This window comes from Rhipicephalus microplus, chromosome 7 (assembly GCF_043290135.1).
Source record: "Rhipicephalus microplus isolate Deutch F79 chromosome 7, USDA_Rmic, whole genome shotgun sequence".
NCBI classification, from domain to species: Eukaryota; Metazoa; Arthropoda; class Arachnida; order Ixodida; family Ixodidae; genus Rhipicephalus; species Rhipicephalus microplus.
The window spans coordinates 55,852,771-55,877,427 of NC_134706.1; the positions used below are offsets into that span (position 1 = coordinate 55,852,771).

The window sequence follows — 24,657 nt, forward strand, 5'->3', positions numbered from 1 at the left end:
AAACGAAGTACCTACGTTTTGCTGGGGCGGTCTAGTTTTGTATCAAAAGTATTGCCCAAACTACAAAAACTTTTCTTTACACTATACATGTTTTGGAGGAAGCTCTTTAGGCTGTGCGTGCAAAACACTCTTTAGAGCAATCGATGGAACGTGCGTGGAGTTGGACAAATGCGGTAAGCAACCAACGCTACTTTGGAACTTCATATGGGAAGAGAGTGACACAAATTTAATTTGAATATTCGAAAGTTCAATTATGTTCAATTATGAATATCCGTCTACCCGCTGAGAGACCAGCAACAAGAAAACTGGGTTTACTTCTTTCTAGAAAGCGAAAACTTTCTCTCTGAAAGCAGCCTAGGACGTCTTGCTTAAATGCCACGCAGAGCATACGTTGAGCATGTTTATTCCTAGCAGGATACCACCTACTTTCGCTTTTTGTGCTTGCTACATACTTTTTTCGGAAATAATATTGGTCAAACATCACGTGTATGGACGTATATTACTAATGCACACAAGAGTTACATACCAGGCAACGGAATCCCCAAGGCCAATCTGACATTTCGTTTAAATTTTCTTCTCTTGTACTGTGTGTTTAACATTGCATCAATACAGAGAGAAATATTCGTTAACATGCAATCAAGAAAATGTGCCTGATGTGTACTATGTCAAGAATCTTTCAGCATTGAACTATTTCCTAAAAGCTAGCTGCACACATGTGTGGCGCTAATAATAGCTGCTAGATTTAGTTTTGTTCTTTAACGCGAAAAAGCTCCACCTGTTATAAGTTATCCTTGAGAAATCTTTATTTTATATATAGGGCATGTAATCATTATCAGCTCCAACACGAAGTCATTCTGAAAGAGCATGTCAATTCGGCACAACTGCCTCCATTTGGTTTATTTGATTGCAAATTAGAAAAAATGCCTTATGGGGTCAAGAAGTAACCATAAAGGTCTCTAAATGGCTGTGAAATGAAGTAAATGGAGCTAAATGAAGAAAGCAACGTGAGCCCTACTTATCAGCTCAATTTTTCAAATAATTTTTTCTGTGATATTTGATTGAATAAGAGAAAGGATTGCTCGGGTTAAAAATACAAAAAGAAGATAATCTGTGCTTGACGAGGGTCCATGCAGCTGTACGTTTCCTCAGATAATGAACAGCAGAAAAATATAAAGATTTTTTTGTATTTTCAGGAGCGCACTTGCAGATTTGAAATCGCAAAAAATATGTATGAAACATTTACTTCCAAATATACCAGCACAGTCATCACACGAGCAATCATGCTAGAAAAATAACAATAAATATGTATTGAGCTGAAAGAAGGATGATACTAGGCCAAAAAACTTCACAAGACAATATGCAAAATACACCCTTAAAGATAAGAGTTTTGCAATAACATACAAACGTATATGCACAACCTACGCATAAGTATTTCGAATCTATATTAATTCTAGTGCACATTACAAGTGAGCAGTTAAATGTTATTATTTTTTATTCCATCACTTTTTGTACTACTTTGTTTTTTGGCAATATTTTGATAGGATTGCGTTTCTTTGAACCGGCACTGGGCATATAGACACAAATCTATTTCGGAATGTACATATAAAAATATAAGGGCTTTAAACTTTTATCAACATAATTAGAAATATTTTTCTGTAAGGTGGTGGAATATATTTTTTTTTGAAAACCATGAAGAACGTAACCCCACATACATTTACTCGGACAGATACAACACTGCGCTGTTGAATTGGTGTTTTTTTTATTTCTAAGACACTGGTGCTCAGCTGAGATGCCTATTTAGTGCTATAAATTATTGCGATCATTTTCTAATACACTGAGATTTCAAAGCCAATAGCATCACTCGAATCACTAATGAATGCCGGTGTATTAGGAATAAAGCATGAAGTTATCTAGGTGCATAGTCTTTTAAAACACAGGTGTGCTTCACTTGCCATTAGGCAATACTATCCTCTCAAATGCGCTGCCATTTAGTCAGCGTCGGTTCAGCCTTAAGGAAACATTCAAATTTGAGCAATTGGCTACCGCTGAAAAATATAGGGGTGGGGTACTTGTTTAAGAAACATCCCTATGTATACAAGAGTTCTTAACCGAGTGTACAGTCTGATGCGTCAGGCATGTTATTACCACTTGGCCCGTCCTGCACATGTGAGGAACACTTTGCCGTCCTGGCCGTGTCACTTAGATTTAGCGCGCCTTTACTTGAAGTACGACCAAAATGTCTTCTTTTCCTTTGAAAATGCACTGAATTATTCTTGATGAAAATAAACCATTGAAAAACCCGGCTTGGTTGAGGCTGCAGTCGTTGGTGGATAACGGATGAAGCGACGGATAATGAATAGTAATTGATAAGGCGGAAATAATAGTGAATATGCTGGAAGCTGCAGGAATCATATTGGTTGATGATGGCGAGAGTGGAAAAAATCGGCCGGTACTACGTACAGTGGTAATTGATGATACGTGAAGCACGAATGAGAAATGTTGATGCCACTTTAGAGGGAGAAAGATAAAGATGCGAGGAAAGGCAGGGAGGTTAACCAGATGCACATCCGGTCTGCTACCCTGCACTGGGGAAGGGATGAAGGGCAGAAAAGAGGTTGCAGAGAGATAAGAAGGTACACACAATCACGAGCACACTCGGGAGAGCACACACAGTCTACAGGCGGTCGCTCAGGTTTGTAGTCTTTAAGTGATGTAGGAGTGCTTTAGTCGCTTTCTGCGCAACTGAGGCAGATGCCAAGGCCCCAGAAACTTCTGCACACAGAATGGTCTGGAATCAAGTTGATTCAAAACCATCCGGAGCTGGCCTCGCTGTGTGTCATAGCAAGCGCAGCCGCACAGGACGTGTTCAATGGTCTCTTCAGCTCCGCAGAAGTCGTATGTAGAAGTGTCTGCAATACCAATGTGAAATGAGTCCACCTTTTTGAATGCAACAACCAACCAAAGGCGGCATAACAGTGTCACGTTGGAGCGTGAGAGCTGTGATGGTAGATGTATCTTGAGCGAAGGATCCAGTTCATATAAGTGACACCTTTGGAAGCTGGTAGACGACCAGAACGTGCGTGTAAGATCTCGGGCCAGCAGGTAAAATTGTCTTGCTACATCAGTCCTTGATAGAGGAATCGGGACCACACGGCTTCCTTCATGTGCTGAGCGGGTTGCATCATCGGCTAATTGATTTCCGAAGATACCGATATGTCCAGACAGCCATTGACATATAATATCATGACCTCGTGCTGGAACTTCATGATGGCAATGTCTTATTTCATGTACCAATTGGTCATGATTCCTCCTACGCATGGCAAACTGCAAACTCTGTAGTGCTGCTATTGAATCACAGAATATGACCCATTTTCCTGGACGCTCTTGAACGAGATATTGTAAAGCTGCCCTTCTAGCCGCAAGCTCTAATGCCATAGATGTAGACATATGCGACAACTTAAATTTGATTGTCCTCGCTGCAGCCGGATTTGCAGCGGCACTTGATGAGCTGCTGGACGAGACGGACCCATCAGTATATATCTGCGTTCAGTCCAAGTACAACTCATGTAATAATAGCAGTGTTGCTTGCTTCAATGCTACTCTGGAGTGATTGCTTTTTTTTTGATACCTGGAATTTCTAGACGTACTTCCAGCTGGTCGAGGCACCACAAAGGACATGCAATTTTCGTAGCTGGCGTATATCTTGATGGAATGCTGTTTAGGTGCTTGGTTATGACGTCTGAAAACGTAGCACGTGGTCTTTCGGAGAGTAGAAGGGCCAAGTGGTGGTCGTTGACGCGGCTAGCATGTCGAATGTGTGCTCTGAGGCAATCCGCATCCACAACTCTATATGTACTGACCGGATGGTCTTTGGCAAGCACGACTGTGGCATAAGTAGAAGCGCATCGGGGCAGTCCTAGGCAGTTACGCAGTGCCTGACCTTGCTAACTCTACACCGAATGAGTATTGGATTTGCAAGTGTTAGTCAGTACCGGCAAGCTGTAGCGCAATACACCCAGAAATAGGGCCCTCTACAGCTGTAGCATGGAGGCCACAAATGTTCCCCATGCTTTCCCGCACATGAATTTCATTATATGCAGAATAGATAGCAGTCTATTCTTAAAGTACGCAAAATGCGGGCTCTGTGAAAGACTTCTGTTGATTATCATGCCCAGAAAACCATGCGTCTGTGCATATTTGACACGCTGCCCATTGATGTAAACATGGTATGGCGTCATTGGTTTGCATGTAACCGCCATCAACGCGCACTTCACAGTTGATATAGTCAGGCCTTGTTTCTGAAGGTAGGCTGTTGTGAAGGTTGCTGCCCGCTGTATTTGTGCCCGCACCTGAGGGCGAGTAACTGCAGCATACCAGAGGCAAATATCATCGGCGTATATGGATAGGCACACCGACTTTGGCAGAACCTTCACCAAACCAATGAGGGCAACATTGAACAATGTAGGGCTTAAAACACCTCCCTGAGGTACTCCGCAGTAGGTGTAATGTTCAGTAGTTTTACCCTCATCTGTTTGCAGAAAAAAAAACCCTGCCAGTTATATAATCTTTTATTCATTGAAACATACGTCCACCAATGCCCATTGCTGCGAGAGAAGTGAGGATGGCATCGTGAGCTACCTAATGATATGCACCCTTCACCTCAAGAAAGAGTGCCACTGATATACGCTCGTGACTTTTTTCTTGCTGAACAAATGTCGATAATCAAGGACACAGTCGATGCAGGAGCGGCCCCGAGGGAAGCCTGCCATGCAGGAAGGGTAGTTGGTCTATCGTTCCAAGTACCACTCTAGACGAAATTGAACCGTTCTTTCCATCACTTTTCCGAGGCAGCTTGAGAGGGCAATAGGGCGATACGCTGTCAAGTCCAATGGTGTTTTTTCCGATTTCAGAAGTGTATCAATCGATTTATTTTCCATTCTCGGGGAACACTGCCGCTGAGCCAGGAGTTGTTGAAGCGTGGTAAAAGTTCTCTTCTGGCTTTTTGTTCAAGATGTCCCAACGCACTAGAAGTAATACCATCAGGACCTGGCGATGACGTGTGCTTAGAAGCGACTTACGCACCTTCCAGTTCTTCCGTGGTGAATGGAATGTCTATTTCTGGTACTCGCGTCTCAGGAACGATCACGGCGTCGATGCTCTCGTTCATAATATTCCCGGCAATCCTCGTGCAAAATTGTTCAGCCACCTTGATCTCTGTTTTTCCAAGAAGGAGTGCAAGGCTTTAAAAGGGTGCCGTTGTTGCGGAGAAGAGCGAAGATCACGAACTGTTCTCCAGATATATGACAGCGGTTTATGAGGGTCTAGAGATTTGCAGAATGCTTTCCAGCGTTCGCTCTCCAGATTGTAAATGTGTCGCTGAATTTTTTTCCGAGCCGCCTTGCTTTCCTGAAGTCGTAAATTGATCTTGTGCGTCTGTATTGTCGTTCAGCACGCCTTCGTATAGCTCGCAATCTTCTCAGTTCAATGTCGAACTGCGTTGTTTTGGACGAGAATGATAATTTACATTTGGACGCTTGCATAGGTTCCGTGATGGTATTTTCCGGGCTGCAGCCAAGGCCTTCTTGGCAAGCGTCTTCAACACACGATGTAAACATCGACCAGTCAGTGCTAATTACAACACCAGAAGAGAAATTTTTTCTGATACCATCGATCTTCACGTAGGTAGGTATGTGATCACTCCCATGAGTCTCAATATTGCAAAACCAATGAACTTTGTAAGAGAAGCACCGTGACACTTATGTCAGGTCAAGGTAACTGCCATACGTGAGACCCCGCAGATATGTTGGGGTACCATCGTTCATGAGGCAAAGGTCGTAGTCGGAAGCGAATGTAACAATATTCCTGCCCCTGTCATTCATCCCAGTTCTCCCCAAAAGCATGCGATGGGCGTTGAAGTCACTGGTGATGATCCAAGGACCATCAGTCCTCATTAGGATGTCTTTAAATTTGTCGCAGTCAAATCGCGATGACGGAGATATATATTTACCAATAAGTGTGAACGAAGCAGCATTCTTCTTTACACGAAGACACACGCACTGAATGTCGTCATTTGAACTTACTGGGTGCGAAAGATAAGTCAAGTCCGTGCGGATGTAAACAGTTAATTTTTTTTCAGTTGCTTTTTTCTTCGCAAGCGGCTGAACAAAAAAAAAATGACAGCATATTCACGAAGTGAATGATGCAGAGTGGGGCGAAGCATTCGTCCGTCCATTCGTTCTTGCTTCCGTCCGTCCATGCGTTCATCTGTGTGACCGTCCATGCGTCCATCCCCCCGTACGTGCGTGCCTATGTTCGTGCGTCCGTCCATGCGTTCGTCCATGCATCCACCCCTGCGTCCGTTCATGCATCCATCCAAGCATCTGTCTGTGTGTCCATTCGTCCATCTATTCAGCACTCCAAGTACCACCATCTCACATCTTTTCATCATCTATTCCCCATATAGAAGCACCGCCATCCAGCGGACATTCCAAGGACTAAACGAGAGGTGGCACACGCACTTTCTTACGGCTTTCGCTTCTGGTCTACTTCGCACCTTTAACCACCTCGAGTTCATTCATGGTATATACTACTTCATTGTAGTCATGGCACTGTGGCTCAAGGCTCGCTAAACCTTTCTAAAACTAAGGAGGTTACACCCAGCGAGTGTGACGTAGCAACCCTTTCTTGTCAGATAGCGCTCAATGTACATGCCATTGGCTGCTAATGGGGATCGCAGCGTGCGCGTTAACTAAAAGCCGAATGCTCCTGTCTCTCATTCCCCATTAGCAGCCATTGGCATGTACATTGAGCATTATTTTTTATTGTTCAACAACGCACTGAAGAAATCTCTCACCGGCACCACCTTGGAGGTCAAAATGTTATACTTGTTACATACCACAACGGCTACGAGGGACGAACGGGTGCCGTTATATAGAGCTTCGCCCATAAATGCTTCATAACCGGACAATCTATAAGTCGTTGATACGTTTGGTATCAACGACTTGGTATCGTTGATACCAAACTTGGTTTGGTATCAACGAATTGATTGGCCTGAACAAATTGGCGAAAGTCCGAGATACGGGACTTCATTCCTCTGGCATTCCATTGAAAAATCGACGCACTCTCAACTTCAGTGCGGAAGATGAGATTTCGTTGAACCATTGTGCTTATACAATGTTAGCAAGCACTGGATTCAGTGCCTCCAGTATTTGCAGTGCACTCTTAGCAGACGGAGATTATTTGCTGCTCGGTAGCGTGCGAATCGTGGCAATTAATGATTGCACGATTGCACTCACTTGCCTGTCTTGGTTGGAAAGATCTCGAACGAAGTTGCGGGCTGGCCGTCATGAAACTCCTTCGGTTCGCTTGATGCTGCTTCCCTTATAAGTGCAGGCCACGCCATCGCAGTTAGCGTATGCTCACTGGCTTTGTCCTTTACAGCCTTTCTCACAGCATGTGGTCTGGGAGGTAAAGGAGGTGGTAATGATGAGAGAGCTGGCAAACGCATCGAGGAGGTAGCGGGCGTCCTTGAAGACCAAAGTCGACGTGAACGACGCCTAGCTTCTGAGTTTAGCTGCGGCTTCTCGATTAGATGAATGATCGCGCACCATCTCCTTCAAGATGGCTATTTTCTTCTGAATACGCGGGCAGTCCTTCAATGTGGCTTCATGGGATCCATTGCAATTAGAACATTTCTTGACAGTAGCGAGGCACTTATCCGCTGCATGGGGCTCGGCGCAGCGGTGGCATACTACCGAATTCTCGCAGACGCTGCTCACATGTCCAAGTTTCATGCATTTACGGCCTTTGAGAGGTTTTGGAATGAGAGGCCGCGCAGCACGTCTGAAGTACCCCGCCTTCACAGGAGAGGGGAGGGATGTGCTCCTAATAAACGCAATCTTCACACAGCGAGACTTGCCTAGCCGGGTGACAACAACAATCAGAGTATCAGTTGTTGACTTGACAAAAACTTGTAAGTCGTTATTTGCGATAGCCACATCTTTGTCGTAGAACACGCCGGTTACCACATCGCATCCCAAGGGAACATGAGAGCGCACCTGATTGCCGTCCAAGTCAGTTACACTGCGCAGAACGCGGAAGGCACTTGCGTGCAAAACGTCAACAGCCAGTATATTTTTTTCTGGCGTTCACTCCTATGTTCGTGATATGATTTGGCACGAGCCCTTCCAGAGACCCCGACACAGACTGTCTGTTAAGGCGTTTCATGCTGACGGTAGGAAGTGAAGGCAGAAATAGGATGGTATAAGTGTTCGACTTTGGTGCTTCACTTACAGTTTGAATACTTGAATATGAGGATGTCCTCATATTCCTCCTCTTCGCTTTGCGCCTCCGCACAGGTTGGAAACCGTCATCTGAGAAGTCATCACTGCTGAGATAGTAGGCATGAGTATCTTGGCTGTCACGGTCGCTCTCTTGTCTACTCCGTTTCCTGAAGGCGGCCGCCGCTGACGCTACTCGTGCCGGCAGGCCCTAGGGGTGGTCTACACCATCCCCTCCAAGGGAGCAGCGAAAACCGATCAACAGATTGAAATTACAATTGAAATACGCCGCAGTTCGCAGAAGTTGCTCTTATTCAAAACACACTTTTCGCCACTTTCAAAACGGCACAACGTTACGCGGTGAAGGTACATGATGCCGTACATGACTTCCGTGTCATGATTATCATGTTGAGTTGTGTCGTTTATTTTTGTCATCTATTCACATGACGTGATACCAAATTTAGTATATGTGGAGCTATCGAAACGGCCGCGAGCACGCTATGAGCGTGGTATGTTGTCATGTTCTTGAATAACGTGCGTGTCAGGACTATCACGTTTGCACCAGTCATATAGTGTGTCATCCATTGACGTCTCGTAACAACAAGTTTGGTGTATATGGAGCTAGCAAAACAGCCGCGAGTGCAACATAAAGGGCCCAATATACTCCAATGTAGCGTTGACCCAAGCGCACGCCGGGCGCAGCGATGCTATGTTATGAAAACGCTGGCACTCTATTCTATAGTCTGATGCCAGGCGCTACCAGCACCTGTCGGCGTGGCACGGCGGCAACCAGCCTGAAATGCGACATGCTGCGATTCACACCGATGTGTCACCCAGACAACACTGCATCTCCCTCTTTTTGTGACGAAGGGATGCCGGACGCGCTCAAACGCGCATACATCAAAGCAACGTAGTGCGGCGTGGGCCTGTGGGTACATGGGAGGACCGGTGCCTGGCGTGGCAACGCCAGTGTGGCACGACAAAATGAATGCCGGTGAGCCCGCGCACCGGGTCCCGTCGAAAGGTATTGGCGCCTTGACTGTGGCATGTAGTCATTTTATCACATGACACGCATCTCATAATTATCATGTTTGCACCAGTCACATACCTTCGTCATTCATTGGTGTCACGTAATACCAAATTTGGCATTTGTGAAGCAAGTTAAACGGCCGCAAGCGCATCATGAGTGTGGCTTGTAGTCACGTTGTTATATGACATGCAAGTCGTGATTATCATGTTTGTATGTGTCATGTACCTATGTCGTCCGTTCGCGTCACGTAATACCCAATTTGGTACACGTGAGGCTAGCGAAACAGCCGTGAGCGCGTCTTGAGTGCAGCATGTAGTCATGTTGTTACATGATCTCATGATTAGCATGCTTGCACTAGTCACATACCTTCGTCATCTATTCACGTACCGTAATACCAAATTTGGTGTATGTGACGCTAGCGAAATGGCTGCGAGTGCACCATGAGCGTGGTATGTCTTCATGTTGTTACATGACATGGTGGTAGTGGACAGCGAATGATGGTGACAGTGGTGAATGCTGGCTGCTGTTGGCAATGCAAAATGTGCTTGGCGGATCGCTCGGTGATCGAGCTGGGTAACAGTTGCCTGACGGATGCTTAGCGGATAATGGTTGTATAATCGAAAAGCACATGGCAGTATATGAAATCACTTATTTCTAGTGTTTCACTCTGGAATGCGCAGAGAAACATGTTTACGGTCGAAATAAGTCAAGCCGAACATGACACTTTCTGGCACTTTTGTTTTCAAATCGTATAATGTCAACCTCACTTCAATTTTGCGGAAGCGCAGAATCAAATCGTGAATGCTTGCATTTCGTGCTCGTACTTACATCAATAGACATGCGCGATATCTTTCTTTGTTGTGATGTTGTGAACACCAGATGCGTTGCTGGGAAGAGCGATAGTATGTTACATCTCCACCTAGTTTTCGAAAAATAACTGAGCTCTGGCTCGCAATTGCCCCTTCCAACACTAAACCTTGCAGAATACAGGCACGACTTGAATTGTTGATATGTTGGCTTCAACGTTGCAACACCACACATGATTATGAGGGACGCTGTAGTGTAGGGCTTTGGAAACTTTATCCACCTGAGTTGCGTTAGTGTGCACTGAAATTTGATCACGCGGGTTTAAAGCATTTTCGTCTCCACCGAAAATACAGCCGTGCAATGCGGGATTTAATCCTCTTACGTACTGGTCAGCAGCCGAGTATCTTAGCCCCTATAGACCACCGCGGCGGGGCTACAGCCGCAACTTGATGTCACCACGTTAGAGACGTCGCTGTAGTAATGCTTGCTCACGGAGTTGCCTTAGCTGCACTATACGTTCCCAGTGAAAGCGCATGCAACGATAAAATGCGCAAACTCTAACGTTCGACATGTGTCGAGACGAGCACCAGCATGTATGGCTTCCACTTCATTTTTTTGTTGTGAATTGCAACAAAAAGTCGGTGCTGTTGGCATTATCGCAGGAGCAGTCTTTACCGGAAGTGTATGTTTGTGTTATTAAACTTTCGTAGCACGCGCAGCACACATGCCTCGAGTATGGGAAATACAAAGCTGAACTTTAACGGTTATTCAGCGTGTTGACTAGTTATTCTACCGAGGTGAATATCCATGTCACGTGGCACTGTGGTTGTGTTGGGATGGTGATTTTAAGGGTGCACGTCTGAATGGTTGTTGTGCCACATTTACTTTTATTTCACAGATGCCTTTTGCATCTTCCTCTATACACTGCTTTTGTGGGCATGGTGGTTTGAATGCTGGACAGCCGTATTGCGTTCCAGCATCACTGGCAGTTCAGCATCATCAGCATCTACCATACGCCAGCATACAGGATGTGCCACCAATATTCCAGCTCAATAATCAACATTATTGATGGATGGAGGAATTCACCTTACACATGGGGGAGATACTTTCAACACGCCGGATGCCAACATCGTGATATATATGATACATCGTGGAACTATATGAATATGGTGTTACTAATACAATTCCAAATGTACTTCAATACTCTGAATAGAAGCAAAAAGGTATCACTAAATACTATCGCGGTATATGTTTATTGCTATACTGTGCATTCCTGCTTACAAATCATAGAAACTTGTTATATTCCTTACGCATATAAATTACGCATGCCCTTAGTCGTCTCTAACTTGTAGATCTTTTCTGTGTTTCGTGTGTGTGGCAGAGGAGCATGCATATGGTCACCCAAACATAGCACGCGGAACACGCATGAAAATAGTAGAGGATGCAGACATTAAAACATACAGGAAGACAGCCAACATGCCTACTGAGACTGTCGCTGGCGCATCAGAGAGTATTTATGAAACCCTCCTTCATGCGCCTAGCAATTACGATATTGCTACGCAGGTGAGTCAATTGGTGACTAGTATATGAAACTTTTATTGTGGAATGTAACCGGAAATGCTATCCCATAATTCACCTTGGTGTAGGATGTGTTTAGATGATATTTGTCACCGAGCGAAATGGAAGTGGCAATGCACCAGATGTGATCGGCACCATGGCACGAAGCAAGACGCGAGGTTGCACTCAGCTTTGCCATTGTGCACACTGCTTGTTAATCTTTTGTAACACACACGCGCACTGTCAAAACACACCTGCAGAGAAACGTCTGGACTGCTTTTTACCGTCATAGCGTCTCCTGACTGAGGAAGTGTACAAATTCATTGGGGTTAGCGTTTATATCATCAGCCCAAAACGGAAGCTTAGACTACACGCATGGGCGTAACAACAACATTAATTACTTTGTGGCTATGTTTCAAATCACAGGCTGTGGAAACCATTCATTTAAAAACAGTTCTTATAAATAATAGTGCTCTTATAAAAAAACACTCAAACAATCATTCCGTCTTCATTAACGTTATGGGTGATATATAGGTGTTGAGGAAGAGTGCAAAATCTAAATGATTGCAAAAAGAGAACAACACACCGTGGAATATGGACAGTGCAGTTGCTGTTGTGGATGAGATAGTTGCAACAGAAATAGCATAGCATAGCCTGCATTATGGAAAAATAGAATAGGCTCATAAAACCAGGTGTCGGGCAAAGTATGTTTTCTTGACAATACATTTTGTATCAAAAAAGACAGGTATGAATTCCATGTCGGGCGATGGCACCTTACCTCCAAGCATGTGCATAATGAGTGAGATTCTAGAAAGTTATTCTTGCCATAATTTCTAAAGTGGAACAAACCCCAAAAAGAGATTGAAATTATTTCTTTCTCCTCCTGCCAATCGTACAGTCCTCACCTTACGACATCTCTTGAACGACTCCCAATCATTATAGTATGAGAAAAAAAAACACTATAGCTCGAAATACGCATGACATACACTAAAAAAACCTGCAAAAAGATGCTCTCAAAGAAGAGTTTCATTCAATTGAGATGTTACAAATTTGCTTACTGAGAGAATTCTGAGAACAACGAACATAATCTTCATAACTTGCAAGGTAGACTTCGTGCGCTTCTGTGGCGGGCGCAAACAATTCTAGAAATAGTAGATATGTCCTGTAACAGAGCATAGCATTCTTAAAGCTCAGATATGTCGGTATTATCAGAATATAAACCAATTCATTGTATATATGCCGGTCATGCTAAATTGCAACAAACAAAAATAGTACACTTAGAAGACTAGTCGTACGTCAAAACCGGTGATTTTTCGTTGGATCAACCAGTAGAAAAAAAAGCATCCCTTTTGCGTAACATTTTTTATGAAAGACACAAAGTTTTAAAATAAAATGAGGCTGGAGTGTTACGTCAGTATGATAGAATTCCTAGGCCTCGTAATCCTTCCGAACAGCGACAAAATATTCCGCAATTTCAAAATTTCATCACAAATGAAAGACTTCTTAGACAGTGGAAAAGCTGAAATGAACGGGCGTAAGCATTAAAGATGTTCACTGCGCATACATGTTGCTGAAGTGAGAACTGCCTTGGGAGATGGCGAGGGAGGATAAAGCAAAGGGCCAGAAAGTGTCACTAATGCATAATAAGATCTGTATTGTCAGCAAGATGTACGTGTAGAATGACACATATAACATCCGGACACTGACAGCATGTCTGACAAAATTGCCGTGGAATAGCTTACATTCCGCCCCTTACCATCTTTGTTTGCTCAGTTTCTAAGCAAAAAGGATTGCTAATAAATTAGATGAGCTGCATATTTGCTTGATATGTGGGGTCTCACGTAGTAGAGAAACCGCAGTGGAGGTCTCCGGAAATTCTGACCACCTGGCATTCTTGAACGCGCACCCGAATCTGAGCACACGCACCCCAAGCATTTTTCCCACCATTGAAAATGCAGCGGCCGCCGCCAGGATTTGATCGCGCGACGTGCGGGTCAGCAGACGAGTACCTTAGCCACCAGACCACCACGACGGGGTGAAGTAGATGAAGTGGAAGAGTTGCTGGTTTAGCATTATAACTGTGACATAGTTGCATGCTTTATTCGTGCCAATGAAACTGTCCCGCCAGGTTACCAGCGTTTCTGGACAGATAGAAAGTCTAGAAGTGGCGAGGAGTACCAATCGTAAGACATGGTATCGACGTGACAGTGGCGGATCGGATCAGGGATAAATAAAGGTTGCTCTTAAAAATATTATTTCAATAAAAAACTTTTCTTCTTTACACTTTTATCTACCACTGGATGTTAATGATGTATTCTTGTGTGAACTGTAGGGCCACCCTCTAAAACTCTCTGGTAAGAACCTGATTATTACGGCATACTTGACTCTGCCTTCTGTGGAATTGAGGCGTTTTCGATACGAGTAATCTAGTGCCAATGGCGTTCTGGTGAATAATAAGTAACTATTTAAAACCACCAGGCCCAAAATTTTATTTGTGACCTCCTATTTATCAATGCGCAATTCAGTAAGGGAACAGTTCTTCTTAAACCTGTATATTTTGAGCATTACCTAATACAGTTTAGCTAGATCAGTTAAGTGGCTCTTGGCAATAACAAATATTATTCGCCTACAATTAGAGATTGTAGTAAAGCTAATTATACCACGTTATAATTATTTGCACATGCAACTTGCTTGTGACAGTAAATATGTCGAGCGTTTGTTTAAACGTTTAAATCTACTTGAGATCATTGCATTTTCTATTTGATTCTCACTACGCAAATTTATAGGTGGCGCTAAAATTCTTGGATCACCAGATCCATGAAACAGAAAAAACGAAAAATGAAACCGCCTAGAAGGCAGTACAAGGCTTCTATGCCACAGGTAAATGAAATAAATCAAGTATTGGTACAAAAACTTAGACAGGAGAGGAATAGTTTTTCTAATAATACTTTCATTTTATTAAGTCTGAAGCCTCAAATTTTCGGCAACACATACCTGAAGCTAGAGAGGAGATAGAGAAACTTAAAGACATGATCAAATTGTAAAAGAACCGACGGAAATCACAGAGGTTTCAATCCACATTTTGAGATTTTATTTTTTTAATTCTATAATACGATTATCAGGGTCCCAAAGAGAACCGGAAAAAACACTAATGATAACTCAAGAAGGCGTCACCACACATGCATCTAAATCGGAATATCAAAAATTCTGCTGGCTGAGACGGCATTCCTAGCACATTTCTGAGACGTTATGCTGAGGGAATATCTAGAATTTCGACCAACATATTTTTTATGTCGATAACAACAAGAGTCATCTCAAATGATTGGCGCATTCTACGCGTTACAGACATGCACAAGAAGTGTGACCGGCTTTTCGTAACTAATTACCGCTATGTCTCGGTCAATAACACGTCTTGAAAATTGTTGGAGCATGCTAATGCATGTAACAGTCAAGAATTTCTTACTGACGGAGGTATTTTTTCACTGCACCAACACGGCATCGGAAAATCAATGTACACAAACGTTCTGTTTGGTTCGACTATGCTCGAGATCTTTGTTTTACTTGATGTCTCTGGACAAGTTGATATTCTATTTTCAGTTTTTCGGAAAATTCAATATAGTATCATATTACGAACATTTCAATAAGTTATAATTCCTCAGCCTGTCATCCTTCATTGCTGAATGAATTAGTGCATACTTTTCTAACAGTAAGAGATTTGTAAAAATAAAAATGTTCGCTTCCCCTCTGCCTTCCTGTTACCTCACGAGTGCCGGCTCTTTACTATCTTTTTTATGTAAATTATCTGGTTGTAGTCGTTCGCGGTGCCTTATCAATCCAATTGTTTGCTGAATATTGAGTAGTTTTTAAGAATATTTGCCGTACAGAATACCATATCTTAATATAAAACAGTATATGTGTAATCGGAAGTTGATGTATGCGTTGTAGAATGATTTTAACACAGAAAAAACAGTACTACATTGTGTAACTAAAGAAAAGAAAGAACAAAAAACACGCATGGTTTATTCAATTAATAACAAACAGATCACAGAAGTTGACCGGTTTAAAAATTTAGACGCTACACTAAGAAATAAGTTCCCGTGGTCAGAACACATATCCGATATTTTCACAGCCTTTCTCCGGAAACTGTGGTTCTTAAAAGGGAACCTGATAAAGCACCTAGGGAAATAAAACTGCTAGCTTACTATACTTGCATAAAGTCTAAGTTGGAGTAGGCATCAATCGTGTTGGATCCGAATCAACAAACTATATTTTGCAGATGGTTCAGTGTAATGCCGTCCGATTTTTATTTGGGAAGTGTAAATGTCTAGATTTCCCTACAGAGTTAATGAAGCTCAATAATATACCAACACTCGATGTCTGGAGAAAAGCTAACCGCCTTTCAATCATTTACAACTTCCTAGCAGGTAAAATCTAGTTAGGCCTCACAACATCTGTAAATACGTACGAGCGACGCGGCACAATCACGTGCTCTGGCACAAATATTCGCTCACGGAAAAGAACTTCGCTGCAGTTTCTTCCCTCGTATGGTCGCGGACTTGAAATTGGTGCCAAATAGCATATTAAGCTCTAACGACTTTGCTAGTGGAATTGAATGCTAAGTTTTGTAGGTTTTTCTTACCACTTCAATTTTCGTTGTTCCTACGACATGTTTTGATGACTCTATCTCTATAATGACAAAGCGGCAAAACTGCATACGTAGCTGAGGGCTCACAAAGCGGCACAATAATGGCAAGGCAGACAAGTGGGTCCGCAGCTGCGGGATCGCGAATATGCAGCGAAACGACAGCACCGACAAGGTGGTCCTGAGTTGAGAGCTAGCTTGCCGGTGCTACCTGTGCAGCTTGACGGGCAAAGCCGCCCGGACAAGTGGATCTGGAGGTGTGAGGGCTCGCGAAGCTGCAGCGGTACGTCAGCGCTGCCAAGCGGACCTGGAAGCGGTGAGAGTGCGTTAAGTGGCTGAAAAACAACAAAAGCGGTGACTACCTGAAGTTTGTGGCGTCGATGCACGGTTTAAACGCCATAATAGGTAATCAAGCGTTTGACGAAACATCGTCTGGTGAGGCAACATAATTGTGCAATAAACTTACACTCACAAAGGTAAAAATGAAAGTAAACGAACATTAATGTTTCGGGCCCCGTACGGGTCCCTCGATCACAATGAAGATGTCAACATGGGCATGCGGCTATTTACGGGTCAGGTAACGCAGCGTGCGGGTGGTTATTTCTGGTAGATTGCCGTTTGTCCTGTTTATCATACTGTTAGGAAGCTGAATGTAAAGTATTCTAAAGGAGACTGGCAGATAATTGACGTTACATGCACGAGGGCACCACTCCAAGATCCTAATGCCAGTTCTTTACCCAAGCTTTGGTCTCAGTTGCAATGTTGGCGACCCTTATGGTTCGCAATTATCTTACGAAGATTGATAACATCTACATTGAAGTGTCCCGTGCCAGTTCTAATCCCGTGCTGCAGCGAAAGTGTGCCGCTGAATATGTTCTTCCCGGTGAGTACATGGTTTGTTCTCCTCGTAAAAATTTCTTGGTGGCAGGCCAAGTTCCGGTACTGAGCGTTATGTACGGCTACTGCTACCTATAACCAAATGTGGTCTCTCAGCTCTTTTGAACAAGTACGAGACGTACAAGAACGTTTGAGAGCTTTGCTTGACGTGGTTTAAAGTGCGTAAATGATACTCACGCTTGGCCCACTCTTCTTCATGACAAAACGATTCCCCATACCAGCATCTCCATATTTATTATAATAAATGTTTTTGCTACAATCACCGAGCGTATAATACATGTAAGACTAAAATGTAGATGGGAGCCGACAGATGGAAGCACGTAGTGGGATAGTCGGGTATAGTCAGGATAGTCAAAGGAAGGGATGGAGCAGGTGGCGTACTTTGAAATGCCAAGATGTCGAAGGTAAGCGATGCGAGATAAGGTCAGAAGAGGACTTGTTTAATGGGGGCGGTCGTTCGTGAAAATAGAAAATATGCTTTTAGTATCCTCGTAGGTGGGCTGCTCAGCGGCCGTGAAATTGGCTAAAGAATTCGGCAGCATGTTGGCTGCGAAAAAGGAAAATTGAGAATGCGACGGCATTGAGCACCAACGAGAGTAATACAAAAAGAAAAAAAAAGAAAGGAACAGGCGGAGTTGGGGTAGGTGGGACATTAGGGCTAACAAACGGGAAAGAAAAAAGGAGGGGGAAAGGTGACGCAGAGCACTTTCTAGGTTGGCAATGATCTTCTAGAAAATAATTGAAAAAACTTCAAAATTGTATGTAGACTCAAGCATATATCTATAATTAAAATTGAGAAATAGAAAGAGAATATTACTAGTACGATATGTTGGCTAGGAGAGATTCGATGTGATACCGTTTGTGTCTATTTGAAGGCTGAACGTATCTTGTCTTTGTAAATATTGCTGCAATTATGCTACAGCCTTCAGCGATTCCGAATCGCCACGTGCTACATTGATTCCTGGCAGATGTAGCGACCTAAATTAGTGTATCAATTATGATTCCATGTATATTCCTTCTCTTGGTGACCGTAAATTAGTTTTTAGATCTTGAAGCGTTGCTTGGTAGAAATTGTGGTCCTGTTGAGTGAAGTGACCGGCTACTGCTTTCGTAAACTGTGCTTTGTGTCTGCACAGTGACCGTTCAGTCTTACGCGAATTGACTGCGCAGTTTTGCCAATAGATTGTTTTCTACAAGTGGCACACTCAAGACAGTATATTGGGTTGTTTGAAGTTCAGGTGAAGCTCGATGTCCCCTTGTGAACGTAGTCAGATTCTATGTTTTTTGCGTTGGTAGCCAGCTGTACATGTTTGCAGGTGGAACATCTGGGCCAGCGACAGGGGCCAGACGTTGTGCTAGTCTTTGCTTTGAGTTTTGCTTGAACAAGCATGTCTGAAGTTAGCGTTGCGTCTAGAGGCGACCATAGGTGGTTCGCGAAAGACTTTCTTAAATTTCTGGTTGGTTGTTGGAATTCTATAGTGCTTTGTGAGGATGTTGTTAATCTTCGGGAGTGCATTGGCAAACGTTGTAGTGAAAAGAGGCGTAGTTGCTGGTGGTGTGCATTCAGAGCGTAGTTTGAGTGCTTTGTAGCGGTGCAGTTCCAGGGCGTCCGTATAGGCTTTGTCAAGAAATGTGTTGGCATGATTTCTTTTTGGTAGTGTTCTTTTTAGGCGGTAAGTCTGTTTACGTAATCCTTTTTTTATGCTTATGCGGCGTAACCTTGTTGTCTGACTCTTGAAAATTCCCTGTTTACAGTGTCTCGTGGGGTGGCTTGTATAATCTAAGTATTGTTGATTGTCAAATGGTTTTTTTATAGAGTTGTTTTTAGTACACAATTTTCAAGATAAACAGTGGTGTCTACAAAGTTGATGTGCCTAGTCGAGGTATCGGAGGTGAACTTTATTGTTGCATGAAATTAATTTAGGAATGAAGTGAATTTATCTAAATTGTGGTGCCCATGTCCCCATATTATAAATATGTCATCTTTGTACCGAATATATGTGTGATGTTCGTTCTCACAGTGAGACAAGAGTTAGGTTTTCAGAATTCCCATGAATATATTTGCCTAGGTGGGAGAAAATGGGCTACCCATGCTTGTTCCTTGTAGTTGGAGGTAGCAGTTTTTCTAGAATTAAAAGTAGTTATGTGACACAGTTAATTCTAGTAGTGTTAAATATACTTCAGTACAATGTTGTGTGCTCTGTCGAGATTATGTTAGATCAACTGCAGCTAAACCCTCTGGGATAGACATATTCGTACAAGACGTAGTAACATCTAGTGTGACGAGAATGGTGGCTTGTGGTAGAGTACCGTTCTTATAAATTCCTCAATTATTCTCGGTAGGTAGGGTTTATCTTGCACAAATGATGGCAAAGACTTCGGAATTACACCATAATGGGGTTAAGAAATATGGAGAGGTTCTCGGTTGGAGTGTTGTTGTTTGATGCTATTGGCCGCTCAAGAAACTGGCACTATATGATTTCGTGGACGGTACTTTGTGATTTTTAGGAAGGAGTATGAACCACCCTGCTGCTTTGCTGTTTGGTCTTAAAATTTTGAATTCTCATGGAGTTATCAGTTCATCAAAGTTACCTACGTGGTATTTTGCAGCTCATACAAAGTTCAAATATACTGGAACTGTTGATGATGTCGGAAGAGCCATGGGTCCGTCATGACTGTCTCTGCCTGAAGTCGACGTTTCTGGTTAGCGGCCTTAAGGGAGGCGAGCGAACGTTTGACTGCTATGCTTACAGGGAACGGCTGTCAGTATCTTTTTTTTTTTTTTTGAATTTGACATTCGTTTGAATTGAGTTGCTGAAAAAAAGTTTACTGATCAACCTTTTTAAGAGGCCTTATCGTTCTAGATATTGCGACACATGTTTGTTTTGCTTCTAGGGTATTCTGTTAAGGCTCACAAAGACTGTCAGCAACTTTTAGCGCAAACTGCACCTCAACGTTTGAGAATAATTGCAATACACTTAAATCCCTTGCAGTGGATTTTTTAGTCAAAATTGTGCGCTAGACGCGCACTCTCCAGTTTATTTATAGCTTGCGCGAAAACCTGTGGAAACGCTGGAAAAGCGGATGTCGCATGTGAAAATCTCGACACATTTTTCGCCTTGTCAGTTTATCGAAAGCAAGCATTGCACAATATAAACTAATATCGGCGCATGACCTGTGTGGCAATGTCAGTATATTGTGTGTATGGCTTGTTGTAAATTAAGTTTTTATTTTGCGGTCACAAATTTTCACCAAATAAGCGCCTTTGTCATGAAGACGCTGACTGCTCGCTTGTTTGTAATGGTCACGGTGTTAGATAAAAACACTTCACTCCTATCTGACCGAGCAAGATAAAAAAGACAATTAGCACAATGATGGCCGCAGTGTCTCCTGCAGCACTAGTGATGCAGTCACCTGGGGAGCCACCAACGTTCCAAGGCTCGCCATGTGAATACACTGGACCGTAGCTGAAGACGTTATAACGTGTGCTAAAAGCTATACCTTTTAGAAGCTAGAGGTGTCAGCTTTTAAAAAATTGGCAGCATATCCACGGAGTGAATAATGGAAAGTGGGGGGCAGAATTCGTCCGTTCATTCGTTCTTGCTTCCGTCCGTCCATGCGTCCATCAGTGTGACCGTCCATGCGTCCATCAGCCCGTCCGTGTGTGCATCTGTTCGTGCGTCCGTGTCTGCCTTCGTCCATGCAGCCGCCCCTGTGTCCGTTCATGCGTCCATCCATGCATCTGTCTATGTGTCCATTCGTCCATCTATTCAACACTCCAAGTACCACCATCTCGCATCTTTTCGTCATATATTCCCCATATAGAAGCACCGCCATCCAGCGGATATTCCAAGGACTAAACGAGAGGGGTGGCACACGCACACTTTTTTACGGCTTGCGCTTCGGGTCCACTTCCCACCTTTACCACCTCGAGTTCATGGTATATACTTGTTCACTGTATTCATGGCACTGCGGCCGAACGCTCGTTAAACCTTTCGAAAACCAAGGAGGTTACGCCCAGCGAGTATGACGTAGCAAAGTTTATCAGTCAGATAGTGTTCAATGTACATGCTAATGGCTGCTAATGGGAAATGAGAGGTGGAGAATTCGGCTTTTATTTTCTTACGGCTTGCGCTTCGTATCTACTTCCCATTTTTAACCACCTCTAGTTAATTCATGGTATATACAAGTTCATTGTATTCATGGCACTGCGGCTCAACGCTCACTAAACCTTTCTAAAGCTAAGGAGGTTACACCAAGCGAGTATAACGTAGCAACCCTTTCTTGTCAGATAGTGCTCAATGTACATGTCAATGGCTGCTAATGGTGATCGCAGCCTGCGCGTTAACTAAAAGCCGAATGCTCCTGTCTGTCATCTCGATTAGCAGCCATTGACATGTACATTGAGCACTGTTTTTTATTGTTCAGCAACGCACAAAAGTCTCTCACCGGCACCACCTTGGAGATCAAAATGTTATAACTGTTACATACTACGGGGGACGGACGGGTGCCGCTACAAGGAGCTTCGCCCCTGAAACCGGATGCCGTGACATATGTACTATATGTACTTAGATACCGTGTCATAAGTACTTATAGATGAAACACTCACCAACAACCTGGTTTAAGAACAGGGACTCCGTCATGACAACATATGACATCTTCCGAACCAGATTCTTCTAAGCATCTGCAGGCATCGTTTAAAAGGAAAAAGCCGCAGCTTGATAGGAAAAATATTTGGAGCTGCCAAATGAACACGTCACAATTTTTACGGAAGATTACCAGACCCTTCAGTCCCACAAAACCCTACCTGACCAAGCAGAAGAAGAATAGTGAAAGTCAGCAATACCTTAGCCTTTCCTTGTAGTTCCGTGTGATTTGGGTGAGCGCTATAGAACCCCAGGGGGTCGAAATTTCCGGAGTCCTCCACTATAGCGTTTATTATATTCATATGGTGGTTTTGGGACGTTACACCTCACATATAAGATACACCAGCTCAACCCTTGCATTCCCCTAGTCTACCGAAGGACGGCGCAAACTCATCAACAAGCTTTCAACGTAAATGCAAGCCTTCCGACGCATAAGCAGGAAGAGCTCAGAACTCTGCTGCTGCAGTACAAATATTGTTTTTCAGCGTTGCCGAAAACTCGACAAAACTTGGTCGCAAAACTTCGCATCATGACACAAGAAAGTACCAGGCTGATTCGTCACAGCCCATGCAGACTTTTGACGCAACAACGTGAGGCTGTAAAGAAAGCCGTCGACGGAATGCTACGTGACGACATCATCTTACCTTGAAAGAAATCATGGGCGTCATTCGTGGTGCTAGGCCAGACGAACGGAACACCACACTTTTTCGTCGATAATTGCCACCTCAAAAAAATTGCAAACATGGGTGTGTACCCTCTCTCACAGATAGACAACGCCCTCAATATACGCTGCAATGCACAGAACCGAACTGAACACGGGCAATAGAGAAATCGAATTCGGCAAGAGAGAGACTGAGAAAAGACTGTCTTCATAACATCAAACAGCCTGCTAGAGTTTAAGGTAGTGCGATGGGGGCATTGTTCGGCACCCACGTTTAAAATGAGTTATGTATACAGCTTTGGCTCTTATGAAGTTGTAGACTTGCCTTGTTGCTCGGACAACGACATCGAACTTTTCTGGCACATTTACGAAAACCTCCAGTGGCTTTTTTTTGTTAAGCAATCAAGAGCTCCAGACTCAACCTGAATCCACAGAAGTACCAAGTGGTTTTCAAAAAGCCGCTATTTTTTAGTTCCTTGATCAGCAATACTGAAGTGAGCCCGAAACCACAGAGAACAGCTGCGACCTCCATTTTCCTGACACCCACCGGCAAAAAAGCTGCGCGCCTATTTCTCAACTTCTGAGCCCATTACAAAGGCTTCGTCAAAAACTTTTCATGAATTGCCGAGCTACTCACGCAGCTAATGAATAGCTAAGTCGAATCAAAGTGGACATTGGTGCAAGTTGAGAAAATTGCGGAACTGAAAAGACACCTGCAGAGACATCCATTATTTCGCTATTCCGACAAATACAACAAGAAAATCCTAACCAATGTAAGCATCGTAGGAATCGTTACCGTTCTTCAATAGAGCACTAACAGAGAAGAAAAGGTTTTCAGTTATGCAAGGCTACTACAATCATGGTAGAAGGTAACCATTCTACAACAGAAAAAAGATTGCTTACCCATCGTCTGGGCTACGTCAAATTTCGACCCCAAGCTCCATACAAGGCCCGTTAAGAACATTGAACCCAGCACACTCTAGAGGAAGAGAAAAAGTCACAGCTTTGCCGCAAAGGTGAAGCAAAGAACGTGGTAGCAACAAATTGGAAGGTAATGCGCAGAATCGCAAGCAGGTCGAAACATTCTCCGCGTTTCTCACGCACAAATTACGCAGAAAACGTACTCACAGGTACAGATGAACGCGAATTCGAAGCTTGCGCGTTAACGAAAAGCGGAGTGCAGGTCTCTCTGAACAATCGAAGTCTTCTGTCTCTCGCTGCCCATAAGCAGTAATTGACATGTTGCAGGAGGAAACAACGGTCCATCATTGCGTGCTTTACGCCTGCCCAGGCTTCTCTCCAGAGCAACACCCAATAAGTGCAAGCGTCAACGTCGCCGCCATTGTAAGAGTTAGCGCCCGCTGCTTTCCATCTGCACATAGTTCTCTTTAGTGAGAGATAGTGTAATTTTTTTTGGATTTTGAATAGTTAGATAGAAGTTTGCGTGAATAAAACAGTGCATGTTATATTTGACTCTTCTTATGTGGCGAATGGGTGCGTACCTTCACTGCAGGCCAACATGACTTACAAGGCTGAGCACTCAGTAGCCACTATACCTGAGGCTCACAAGGACTCTGGTTTTCAGCATATTATTTCTTGAACTAAGAAATGTCACAGACAGATTCGAAATAGGAACATATATTCCCATTTTATCACTGTGCTAATGAATTGTGTTTTCAAGTGCGTTGTATCTCCTGATGATGCATTTGGCTAAGTTGTGATGAAGAATTACTGTTCTAATATGCTCATGTAGAACCTATATATAATGTTTTTATTGCAGTATTGTTCCTCCCACTATAGAAGAACTGTAAGTATTCATCATTCTAATTGCTTCAACTGAATCTACACTAGCCTTGTTGGGCGTCTTATATTTGTCGCGATGCGTTTAGACTGTGAATAGTGTTATACTTGTCGAACTAGTTTTTGAATACTGGAATACATTTCGCAGGGCTGCCTCAGAAATACACGAACGAAGAACACCAATACACAAGATAAATGCAACCATTTTCACCTCGCTTCTCTGCCATGATTGTTGAACGCTACTCGGTCCTGCTAGTTGAAAAATAAGTTTTAACTAAGTCATCTGAGTTATTCGCTGAGTTGCAATAGGACAGAAAATGTAGACGATTCAGATAACA

General features: G+C 43.4%; 1 long non-coding RNA gene across 1 annotated transcript; it reads left to right on the forward strand.

Moving 5' to 3' along the window:
• Positions 1–24,326, forward strand: LOC142766946 (uncharacterized). The gene is made up of 4 exons (XR_012884677.1): positions 1–173; positions 11,498–11,679; positions 19,823–19,974; positions 24,300–24,326. It is a non-coding gene; the product is annotated as an uncharacterized LOC142766946 (long non-coding RNA).
• Positions 24,327–24,657: the final 331 nt, after the last annotated feature.